Raw genomic sequence first — 13,637 nt, 5'->3', positions numbered from 1 at the left:
GTTAAATTTGTATCAGTTCATGTGTAATTTGTAACATTACATTTATATTATGACATTAAATTTTCACTTCCCCACATTTTTTTCCTGCATTGGGGTCTGAGGAATCATGCATATCTATGCTTGAAAAACTCCAGGGGTTTTGTGTTGGTCTCAGCCTATCCCTAGAATAGTATCAGCTAAGAATGACAGATGCTCACCAGGACCCATACTGCTTGGGGCCAGCCCCCACACACATTTCCTCAATCAGAGCCAATTTTATGGACGGATGGACCCTTGTGGTTCTTATGATTGCAAGATTCACCTCAGCAACAATCATTAGGGAACTTTGAAGAAACAAGGTTTATTAATCACAAGTCCTGGAGGGTACATGATATGTCCTAGGACCACAAAGAAAGATTGAGAGTGGAGACAGAGAGTGTGCTAAAGCATGGAGAGCTCTGCCTTTATGAGGGTTCAAGAACACAGTGCCTAAGGTTATTCAGGTTCCTTAGGTTCTGTTTGCCTTTCTTCAATCTTTTGTTTTTCTGTTCCTCAAACTCAATCATCTCCATTGTCCTATCTTCAAGTTCATTGATTCTTCTGCCTGCTCAAATTTACCTTTGAATTCTTTTAGGGAGTTTTTCATTTCAGTTACTGTATATTGCAACTCTGGACTCTGTTTTTTTTTTGGGGGGGGGGTTACCTCTTGATATTTCCAATTTATTCATACATAATTTTCTTGACTTTTTCCTTATCTTACTTTAGTTATTTGAGCATATTTGAGGCCTTGTTTTCAGTGTTTATTTAATAAATCTGCCATCAGGTCTTTTTCAAGGACAGTTGCTTGATTTTTTTTTCCTTTGAAAATGACATAGTTCCCGTTTCTGTTTTTTGTTTTGTTTTGTTTTGTTTTCCTATTTCCTTGTGATTTTTGTTGTTGCTGTTAAAAAATGGACATTTGAATCTAATAATGTGGTAACTCTGGAAATTAAATTATCTACCTTCCCCATCACTTGTTCTTTTCTTTTTAAACATTTAAAAAATGTTTCTAGTGTTTATTTTTGAGAGAGAGAGAAAGAGAGAGAGAGAGAGAGAGAGAGAGAGAGAGAGGATCTGACACAAGCTGTGTGCTGATAGCAGCGAGCCCAAAGCGCAAACTCACAAACCCAGGAGATCATGCCCAGAGCTGAAGTGAAAAGCTTAACCAACTGAGCCAGGCACTGGTCATTTGTTCCTTTTTGATATGGCTTTTGATTTTTGATTCTTATAGGCCATCTCTGTGCTGAGGATCAGCCTGAGGTATAAATTTAAGGTCTTTTCAGGTTTTTCCTGAGTCTTTTCCTGAACATCATGGTTCACTTTCTAATTTTCCTCATGTATGCAGTCGTTTTTTATTGCTCACGTCTTTAATGCTCACGTTTTTAATGCTCACGTCTGCCTCTCAAATGGGGGAAAGGAGCTAAATAAAAGGAAAGGCAAGGCCATTGTTCCTTTAAATCCCCTGCAAGTAATTTCAGCCAAAAGGAGGAGGGACTTACCACACCTGCAGCAGAGGCATAATAGAAATGGCCACCAGCCCTTAGTCTGAATTTCTGTGACCAGAATCAGCAACTGATGAGCAGAGCACAATCTCCCATATCTGGAGAACAAGATCCTTTTTACCCACCCTGGCTTTCTCAAGCCAAGCTATATGCTGGGTGCTCCAGAAATACATGCACACCTGTCTGCCACTGGGCTGGAGGTTGGAGGAAGGTAGTCACTACTGTGCTAAATTAAGCTGACATTTACAAATTGACCAAAATAGGGGCTCTTGGGTGGCTCAGTTGTTTAAGCTCCTGACTTTGGTTCAGGTCCTGAGTTCTAACCCCATTGTAGGGTTCTGTGCTGACAGCTCAGAGCCTGGAGCCTGCTTTGTTTTCTGTGTCTCCCACTCTTTCTGCCCTTCCCACTCATGTTCTGTCCCTCTCTCTCAAAAATAAATAAAAAACATTAAAATAATTAAAATAATGATAATAATAATTTGGCCACAATATACCATCCAAGTCTTTCTCTGGAAGTTAAACACCTACAATACCTTCCAGAGTTCTAACATGTTTACATCACACATTCCTTCAGTGCAGTTTTTGTCCAGTGAGGGAACAGATTCTTGACACTTCTGACACCACCATCTTTCCCAAATCATTCCATGCTGTCTTATTTTAAAGAGGGTTACATTTTGGTTCTACATTCTGTTAATTTATGTGTGTATCTTCTCAGTGTGGAAAATTTACAGTGGTAAATAAAGGTGACTGAAAACTACCAGAAACAAAAGTGGAAGTTTTTATTTCCAGGAAATATTTATAAAAATAAGATATCTAATATTTTAAAAATCACGAATAAAATGTGTTTTCTGAATTACTTGTGTGCACAATGCATTGTATACAGAATGGTGGATTACAAGAGAGACATCAATAATTATTTCCTATTTTGGAGATATATTTTTAAAGTATTTAGAGTATATTTACAAATATTTCCCACTCTGTGAGTGGGAAGGATAATATATCGCTAAATAATATTATATAATTAAAATGCTTTAAAAACTGTAAATCCTTAGAGAAATACAAAATCTTTTTTTTTAATCTTTATAAACCAGCATGGATTATATATACAAGAAGATAATGAATAAAAAAAAATTACCACCTTTCAGAAAATTAGAACATTGTTTAGAATTAAATATTTTGAGGATATTAATAATTCTTCATTGAATGTCAGAGACCCAATTTTGATGAAAATGCATCCTAATGTTCATTTGTTTTTCTAAATATTCACGAAAGTAAATGAAATGTATACTTAGTCATTTGTTTTCTAAAAGTTACCCATAAAGTTAGTAATTAATGTAGATTTTAAAGCAAAGTAGGTAAATCATTTAATCTGTCATCCTCCTTATCTGCACGAAGATTTAGTTGGACTACCATGACCTCTCTGTTTATGATTCCTGATATCCAATGGATATTAGCTAATGGATTAAAACCTTTGATCCTTGTAATCTCATAATTTGAGAATTAATGATATAATGACTTATATTGAGTAAACTATCTCAAAGAAATGACATAGTCGAGTACACATAACAGTTGAATGCAGCAAGGTGGATAAAACTTTTTTAATATGTATAAAATATCTGAGTATATTTTGAGGACCATAAGTATAATTAAAGGTGGGAATTGTGATATTTTAATATTAAAGATTTGCATAGTATTTTTGTCTGTTGTTTCACATAACTACCTAATACAGGATTATATCCCATAAAATTAGGGCTAACTCTGGAGTAGACACTGAAGTAATGTGAAGACTAATGGGAATGTTACAAAAACATTTAGAACATTTATCCATTATAAATTATAGACAACGTTAGGGATGCCTGGGTGGCTCAGTCAGTGACTCTTGGTTTTCGGCTCAGGTCATGATTTTGCAGTTTCATGAGTTTGAGCCTCTCTCTGTGCTCCTCCCCAACTCATGCTGTCTCTGCTTCTCTCAAAACAAATAAACCACATAAATACATAAATAAAGTATAGAGGACATTATGAATGAGAACGTTTTAATTTGTGATGGGATAACTGGATCCAAAACAGCAACTTCTGTAATCCCACAGAAATCTTGAAATATGGGAAAGATATTCATAAAGATGAAAAAAATAATACAATTTTTTCTAGGACTCTATTATACATGAAGATTATCATAGAAAATTAGTTAAATAAAATTACCAACTTGTGTAGGAGTCTTCAGGAAAAGAGAAATGACATTGAGAGAATTACTTTAATTCTATGAGTTGGTGATTTTTATGGGAATGCATTTCATTAAGTAAACCAATTTTTCTTTTATAGTTTTTAGATCTAATTCCTGTATTTTGGTATATGGCTTGATGAAAACACAACAAAAATGACTATTTATCTATTGAACAAACAAATTAAACAATGAAAAATGGATGGGAGAAGGGTAGGAAAGCAACCAAACAAGAATGAAAGGAGAAAAAAGGAGGCAGGAAGAATCATTAATCAAATCTGGTTTTCAGTAACTGATGTGAGGAGTCAGGAAAATATTCATAAATATATTTATTTCTGAATATAAATGAATATAAATAAATTTTATATATGATACATATATATTCATATATTTGCAGAATGATAATGACTAAGGAACAATAACATGATATTTATAGGCCTGTAGACCATATTCTGAGTGCCTTAAAGATCTGAACAATATTTTTGTTTAATACACAACCCATCTGGATTTTCAACTTGATTTTACTCTAAATTTTGTGTAACTTTCTGTATTCTTAATGATTAATTATGTACACACATAGAAAACATTATTTCTCTTTTGGAAATGCCAGAATTTTTTTTATTATTTTCGTATGAGACTTTTGAATAATATTAAACACAGTGTAAAAAGAAACCTGAAATTTTAACTCAAGTGATTTTAATTAAATTATTCCTATTTAGCCTTTTTTTCCTTTAAAGTATTTTTTATGATTCAATAGGACAATATTCTTCAGTTTTTAAAAATTACTGGGGCACCTGGGTGGCTCAGTCGGTTAAGCATCAGACTTCGGCTCAGATCATGATCTTGCAGTTTGTGAATTTGGGCCCCGCGTCTGGCTCTGTGCTAACAGCTTGGAGCCTGAAGCCTGCTTCTGATTCTATGTCTTCCTATCTCTCTGCTCCTCCCCTGTTCTCTCTCTTTCTCTCTTCTCTCTCTCAAAAATAAACATTAACAAAATATTTTTAAAAATTACTAAATTTCATATCCTCTGACATTGTGATAATGCCAAATTTATTATGTAATTTATTATGACACAACTTCATGTATGCTTATTTGCCTTATTTATAGAACATTGTAATTGAGAATACTTGACTTGAATATCTTAATCTATGCAAAAATATTCATCATTAATATTTGATTTTCTCTTGATTTAAAAAATATTAAACTAAAATGAAAAAATACATCTATGTAATTTAATTGTGCATACTGCTGCAATAAGTAATTAAACATCTGTCTTTTTAAAAGCAATAAGAAAAATGATATAAATAAGTTCTTAGCTAAGAGAGTACTATTTTAAAAAATCAATTATTCTCTGAAACACAGCAAGCTGCTTTTCAGAAATTACAACAAAGCAAACTGCTGGTAACCATCATACTGTATATCCATTTCTCAAAATAGTACAAGCATTTTCACAAAAAAGCCAAGTCATTCATTATAAAATGCCCCCAAGGCATAGATTTTCTCCAAGTGAGCTTCACATTTTTCCTTTGCAAAGAAAATCAATTTCAAAAATAAGGAGAAATGCTTAGCAAGATCAATTCAGTTGTTTTAAGTATATGTACTGACTACATAGTGTATAAACATATGGATATTTGAATACTATTTATATTTATAATTTAAACAGTTGAACAGATATTTTTACTGAATGTTTAAATGCATGGGACATTTGCAATAGCATTTATTGTGTACTATAACCATGTTCTGCAAGTAAATTCATATAATAATAACATTTTAAGTTTTTCAAATAATAATTATTCACATTCTGCCTTTAAGTACAGTGTATTATGAAAATGAATGATTTCATAAGATAGCCTGCTATACTGGATTCTCCTCAAGCTACATAACCTTCGAAATAGCTGAAATCATTCTTCTTATGTATTAGCATTTCCAAATAAACACTTTGTTCTTTTAGCAATGGAACAATATATTATTTTAACACCTGTTGAGAGTTATTGTCATTTATCTTTTACAGCTTCACAGATAACATTTCTGAATGTTAATTCAGAAAAATACATTTTTTACTTAAGTATATGGACAAAGTTGGACAAATAAAAACAGGTTCATTAGATGAGTATTGCAGTCTTATGAGAGGTTACTTTTTTCTTAGTACGTAACTTAACCTATACACACAGCACCTTCTGAATAGAAAGGAGAACATGTTGGATAGTATCTTCCCAGGGAGCATGTCTCCCCTTTGCACAGTACTGAACTACATATTGTAAATCAGATAAAAATTATCGTCATTCAACTTGGGATTAGTAAACACAGCCTTCCCACCCTTTCAAGTTACAAAACTTTTTCCTTTGAGTGTTAGAATATCTACTCAAGAATAGTCCATGATACCACACGATTATTGTTATCTTAAGTGTTGATTCACTTAACAAAAAAGCCTAGCTTTTTGAGATCTTGGTTTTTTGGGAAACACTAGAACTGAACACCTACAGTGAACTTTTTTTTTTATTTATACCACACATTATGTTTTTTAAATAGCTTCACATGTATATTTGAAGCTCAACATAATGTGCGGAAGTAAGTACTGGCAAAAATTACTTCCAAATTAGAGATGAGAAGCTGAGGCTTAGGTCACGAAGCTTGCCAAAAATTAGGTTTTATGTTCTTCTACATCAGGAGAAAACTGAGCTTTATCGTTTTGAAGAAAACGTACTTGGCTGTATGTATTTGGGAAAAACAGTAACTATCTACCATTATAGGCATTTTCAAACTATATTGCATGTTAAAAGCTCAAGAAATCCATTTGACATTGTTTATGTCAGAATTTTTGTAATTAAGCACAGGGAAAGTAGTAAAGAATTCAACTCCATATTGGATATTTGTTGACTGACAGTTTTCAAGCCATACAATTACCCCTTTCTCTTCTGTGCCGTATCTAGAAAGGCTTGGGTGCTTCCTCCTGTGGCACTGGCAAGAGGTTCAAATTGTAAAAAAGCCTTGACTCTACTGCACAGAAATCCTCACCCTTGGCTCTACCCTAAAACAACCATAAAACCCCAAACTAGTTTTACCTCTCCACAGAAATCCTCGTTATGCATATAGAACTTTTCACACTTTCTCAGTGCATGTGTAAAATCCTTAACATTGCTCTGAGCCAAATTTTGAGGGAGGGGTTTATCTTACCTCTGTTTAGTGTCCAAAACAATGTATTATGTACAAAACTCCTATGAACACCCAACTGAGCAATCACAGCTTGTAAAACTCAGAGAATCATTGGTATGTATATGTCAGTCTCCATTCTTCTTTCTTATAAAGAGAATAGAAATTAGTTTATAATCATCTTGGGGTTTATGTTTGCAGGCAAGGGAAGAAAGCATCTTTTTGAATCTATGAGTTTGGGTACGTTTATTTTTATTTATTTATTTTTTAAGATGTTTGTTTGTTTTGAAAGAGAGAGAGAGAGGGCAAGAGAAGAGCAGAGAGACAGGGAGAGAGAATTTCAAGCAGGGTCCACTGACAGTGAAGTGCCAGACACAGGGCCCAACCTTGCAAATCTTGAGATCATGACCTGAGTCAAGAGCTGGATGCTTAACCAACTATGTCAACCAGGTATCCCAGGTTGGGAATATTTAATGAAAGTCAGTCTTATTTTCTTACCCCATCTCATTTCATGTTCATAAGTTAAATGTGCCCATCCCATTGACTTTTATTCATATATTTATAGTCACTATGGATTATTTAGTCACTATGGACTAAATGTTAATAGTACATCACTACAGTATAAAATTCTTTATGTAAAAAAAAATGATGAATATACTTTGTACAGCTCTAAAAAATCTAATCTTCTTATAAGTTACTTTTTTATAATAATTCTGAATCCTCTCCCAAAATCATCCCCTGTGTGCCAGCTAGGTCTATCATGATGTGGCAGGACTTTCCAGTGTCAATCACATAACATAGTGTAAAGTAGTTAACCTTTAAATAAATTAATCCAGACCTCAGCTGGATGCCTTTGTTGCCAACAATCAGAACCATATTTCTGCTATAATTTATAGTTATTTATCTGCCCTTGGATTTCTGATTATTCATATACCATCTGCTTTGCATAAAGGTATTCTGTACTGCACATATAACTCCAGAAGTATAATCTTCTGTACGCTGCATGGCATCATATTAATTCTGGATTGTCCCACTATATTTGTTAAAACAAAGTCATACAAAAAAATGAAAAGAAAAAATAGTCACATCATTTATGGTAAATTTTCTATCAATTTTCATACTGGCAAAGTGAGGCCCACTGTTTATTTTATATCTTGACCTGTATGGCCCCTTTCCTTCATTTTTCTTCTGTTAAATTGCAAGATATACAGAATTTGGGTTTGGTTCATACAAGGCTCTGTTTTTAACCTTTAAAACTATAGCAGGGAGGCGCCTGGGTGGCTCAGTCAGCTCAGTGTCTGACTCTTGATTTCACCTCAAGTCATGATCTCGAAGTGCTGCACTGACAGTGCAGAGCCTGCTTGGGATTCTCTCTCTCCCGCTCTCTCTGCTCCTCCCCTTCTCTCAAAATAAATAAATAAGCATAATTAATACACACACACACACACACACACACATACATACATACTAGCCTCCAAGGCCATGTTCCAGCATCATCAGTCAGATTGAAGAATGACAAAAACAAATGAGAAAAATTCTAGAAATAGTACTTTGAAGAAAATCCATGGGACCTTCAGGGGCAAAGAATAAAGCACCAAAGAGCTTTGCTTTTCATTGCACATTTCAAATTACTTCTGTTTATAAAGTTTGGTTCAGCATAAAAGGGCTCAATTAAGGAAAGAAGAGAGATGTTTTCAATCAGATTAGCAGTAACAGTAGTGAAAATACCATTTAAACACTATAACAACAATATATGAAGTATCGACAGCATATGAAGGAACAGAGTAAAGCAATCTGGCCAACATTTACAGTGAAATTTCAATTTTATCCTTTTGGATCCTTGCATTTACCATTCTCCACACCCCTACGACTCAAATTCCCGCATGCCCATCTGTTCACCTCTTCCTTCAGATCGTACTTACTAGAGTTCTCTGATGCTCTATCCATAAGCTACCTGGAATTGATAACTACAAATATCATATCACACTGACAACCCTTGAACGTTACTCTCTGTGTTATGGCAAATGTTTCAGTTTATGCCATTTACTTAGAGCACTTGCTTCTGGCTCAGCCTCCACCTGTCTGACTTCCGTATTGTCATCAACATGGTGGGATAATAGAAAAATTCCATTCTTTGATAAGCTTGAGAAGTATGTGGTATACAACGAGTGTATGCTGAAAAATGTTTACATTTAGAAACTCCTCATAACCTCCAAGGACACAGAGATTGATTTCAGATTTTTACCTTAGTTCTCCAAAAGAAAAGAAAAATATAAACTGTTAAAAAATAAAAAACGTCTTAAATTTTTTTCAAAGTTTTCAACTACAAACATAAATGTTTTCTAATGAGTAGCTTGTAGTCATGGTTGGTTTTCATGCCGCTTCATAATGACTCACACTGATTTTCTGAAAAAATCTAGGTTTTTGTCCAATGTAAAATGGTAAATGTATTATTATTTTTATTTAAAAAGTATTTCCTTTTAACATACAGATACATCTTTTTAATATGCGCTTAATTGTTGTAGGCTATAGCTTTGCTATTGTTTTAACCTTATTACATTATTTTCCTAGAAAGTAATATATAAAACATCAATCCTTCGGCATGTGTTGAGGTTTAATGCTTGGCCTAATACAGGGTTTATTTTTGTAAGATTTCATGTGTACTTGGAAAGAATGTGTACTGAAATGCAAAGTTTTGTATTGATATCTAAGTATATGTACTAAGTCAGTCTAATGACTAGTATTGTTTAAGGCTTTTATCTGTGTTTTTGTCTTCTTAAACAGTTTCTGGGGATGGTGTATTAAAATTACTGATTGCAAAGGCTGATTTATCATTTATCTCTGTTGTTCTATCATTTATCATTTGATATATATTAAGGTATCTTAGAATGTACCTATTTAATAGTAATGAATATAGCTTCTAGTTTTATATATATTATATGCATATATTATTTTGTTCCTTATAAAAATTTTGACCTATAATTCTGTTTTTTACAGATATTAAAGTCAATGCCTCAAAATTTTTTGGTTCATAATTGCCTAGTGTATTTTATTCCATCAATCTATTTTCAAACTCAGTGTGGGTTTATGTGTATGTGTGTGTGTATGTGTGTTAAGTTTTCCTACAGACAACATAAAATTACGTATTGTTTTTAAATACAATGTGAAAGTCTTTTAATTGGTAAGTTTAATCCACGTACATGTATTATAACTACAGTTATATAACTGGTATGCTATATTTTGTTCTTATGGTGGTTCCATCTACTCTACATACATATTTGTATTTATTTCCCCATATTAATTTTTAAATTATCATTTACTTCCCTTATGAAAAATGTGTACTGATGTATTTTTGTATTTCACTCTCTCTCCTCATTATTTAGAGAATACCTGGAATTTAACTTTAAGTTTTATCCATATACTCATTTTTTTCTTTTCCTTTACTTTAGTGTGTCTTTTGTTCTGAATGTTCATGTATTGTATTCTTTTTACTTCCAAAATCTTTTGTGACAGATCATATATTTGTTTTTTATTATCATAATACTTCAGCTAAAATTGTTTTTATGATGAGTAATGTGAGCTTACATGTGTAAGAATATATTTATAACTCATATTTGAATACAAATATGGATTTAAATATTCTATGTTCTAAATAAGTTTCTGCCATTAGCTAAACTTTCATACTTCAATATCTTCTTGAGTACTATGTTTATGTCAAGAAAATCAGCTCTAAATTTATCATTGAGTTAACCTTCTTTATGGATACTTTTATATTGTCCCTTTAGTTAGGACATTTTCCAATTTCACTATAGTATATCCAGGTCTTAGTTATTTGTTTTATTTCCTGTTTGGCATTTGATGGGCCCTTTCCAATAGAACTCTTAATTCCAAATCATGTATCTTCAATATTTCTTCAAATATTTCTTTTATTTGACTTGATTTTTTTTTCTTCTTACGTGATTGCTATTATCCCAACACTTGCTTTTATATTTCCATACACCTGGTCTCTTAGATCTTCTTTTTTATTGTCTTATTTTTTATCTTTCCATTCTGCCTTTATCATTTAGTTAGATCTTTGGTTATATTTGTTCCATCTTAGGGTTTTTTTAACTTTTATAGGTTTTATAAAGTAAAAGTTCCATATGGTTCTTTTTGAATGGTTTTTGGTTCATGTTGTTATTATGCTCCTATATATATCTAAATATGTGTATATATGTGCATGTGTGTGTGTTTTGATATATATATATATTATATATATAAAATATATACATAATATATATAAAATATATACATTATATATATAAAATATATAATATATATATGAAATATATATATATAATATATATATATATTCAGTTTGGTGCCTTTCTTTTATTTATACATAAATACATATATGTGTGTATATATATATACAGTTTGGTGCCTTCCTTTTAAGGTAATTACAAGTTCACTTTCTGTGGAGATACCAACTACCCTGTAATAATTTATAATAGAGAAAGGCCAAAGCAAGAGGCTAAGGCATCAGTGAAAGACTGTTAATTACTCTCACTCACTGCCATGATAGCACAAACTCTACTGTCCAAGATTTCTCCTTTAAATCCTTAGCATAAAACAGGAATGGGGAGAGGCAGTCTTAAAAGATTAAAATCAACCAACAGAAGGATTTGGGACTGAAAGTGGTTAGAGGAATAAAAGCTCAAATTTAGCTTGTCAGTCTGCATATGTGTGTTTTATTTTAATGTTTATTTGTTTTTAAGAGAGAGACAGACAGACAGGGGGCACAAGGGGGGAGGGCAGAGAGAAAGAGGGAGACAGAGTCTGAAGCAGGGTCCAAGGTCCAACCTGTCAGTGGAGAGCCTGATGCTGGTCTCTAACCCATGAGCTGTGAGATCATGACCTGAGCCAAAGTCGGACACTTAACCACTGAGCCACCTTGGTGCTCCAGTCTGCATATGTGTTAATTAAACCCTCACTGAAGGAGACATATGATGCTCCTTTCATATAACCTAGGGTTCTGGGTAGCTACTGCAATTTTGTTACAATGAAAAGACTGGCAGTGATTATTGTCAGGCAAATCAAGGGAAAGGCAAATGTTCAAGACAGACTTCTGTCTCCCAAGGGATTCTCTTGTCTCCTTTCTCTTTTTTTTTTTTTTTTCTCTTTTCTCTTTCCCTCTCTCTCTTTCTTTCTCTCTCTTTGGACTAGCTCTTGGAAATTATGTTTCCCTTTCATTTTTTTTAATGTTTATTTATTTTTGAGAGGGAGAGGGGCACAAAGAGAGAGAGACAGAAACCTAAGCAGGCTCTGCACCGTGAGCACAGAGCCCGACACGGAGCTCGATCCCACATTCCTTGAGATCATCACCTGAGCCAAAATCCAGAGTCAGACGATTAACAGACTGAGCCACCCAGGCGCCCCTCTCCCACCTTTCATTTTTATACTTTCTCCAACGTTGATTTTGAAATCCATATTGAAAAGCACTGCTGTTTAATAACTTTTTTTTCGTAAAATAGATTTTATCCTTGTAAATTAAAACTATCTACACAGATAACTACGTTAACATTATTCTGTATTCCACTGTATTTCTATCCTCATTAACATATTTTTAGTATTAAAGGATCTTGTTCAGGAAAAGAAAAGTTACATTAACCTCATTGTTCATTCCTGGAACTTCCTGAAAAACTCATTTAAATGAACAACAAAATGTTTATCTCTTCAACTGATTGCATTAAATGACTGTTGAGTTCCCAAGACTCTTCAGAATCCTCACCTCAAAATCCTCATTCGTTATAATTTCAAATATTATAATATCATAATTACTACCCAATCCTAATAAAGACCCCAGATAAAATACCATCCTAAACCAGACTCCAAAACACATAAGTGTTCCAACTTCATTTTCTTTCCTCTTCAACATTACCAAGACTCTCTCAAAGTTGTATTCTCCCATGCCTCAGTAAGAATAATCTCAGTTTTTTTTTTTTTTTCTCATCAACAATTTATTTTAATGGTATTTTTGAGAAAGCCAGTATTCAATAACCTTGGAGGTTCACTGAGCTCCAGTTGAGACTATCATGGCCCTAGATCCTCAAATTGGATCCTCCTCTGAGGCCTCTTGAGATTCCTGCCAGAACAGAAGTCTTCATGGGCATGTGACTTGTGCAGTCATCAGGGCCGCATACTTAAAAGGCCTCTGTGCTTGGTTTAAGGCTCTGTTATTGCTGTCTTAAATTTCTTAACCATATATGAAAAAGGGACATTACATTTTTATTTTGCATTGGGCCTCATAATTATGTACTCAGTCCTGCCTCTCTATCAGGGATGTCTCTGATTAGGAGTGACAGAGGTAAATTTCTAATTTATATATTTTTCTCATTATTTCATTAATAAAGCCAGATGTGACTATTTTGTCTCATATCAAAAATTAATAATTTTAAGAAGCTTTTGGTTATCTGATCAGACTTGAAAACTTTTATATTTAATGAATTTTTGCCTTATTATTATTAACAATTCTGTTATTTGTCCCTGTGTGTTCTTGTCATTTTGTTTTTGTTGTTGTATAACTAAAAGAGCAGAAGTGCTTGAGAAGTTCATGGGGAAGAAAATAGGCAGTTTTCCTCTTGGACCCACCCAGCTCCCCTGATACCAGTTGCAAGTAATAAATTAATTGTTTTTCTGGGTTACTGAAATCAAATGTTAGGTCATCTATTCAATAGTAAACACCACAATAGGCCAGAAAGCCAAAAACT

Source organism: Panthera uncia, chromosome C2, assembly GCF_023721935.1.
Source record: "Panthera uncia isolate 11264 chromosome C2, Puncia_PCG_1.0, whole genome shotgun sequence".
Classification (NCBI taxonomy): Eukaryota; Metazoa; Chordata; class Mammalia; order Carnivora; family Felidae; genus Panthera; species Panthera uncia.
The sequence above is the reverse complement of the archived record's forward strand: the minus strand, read 5'-3'. Positions refer to the sequence as shown.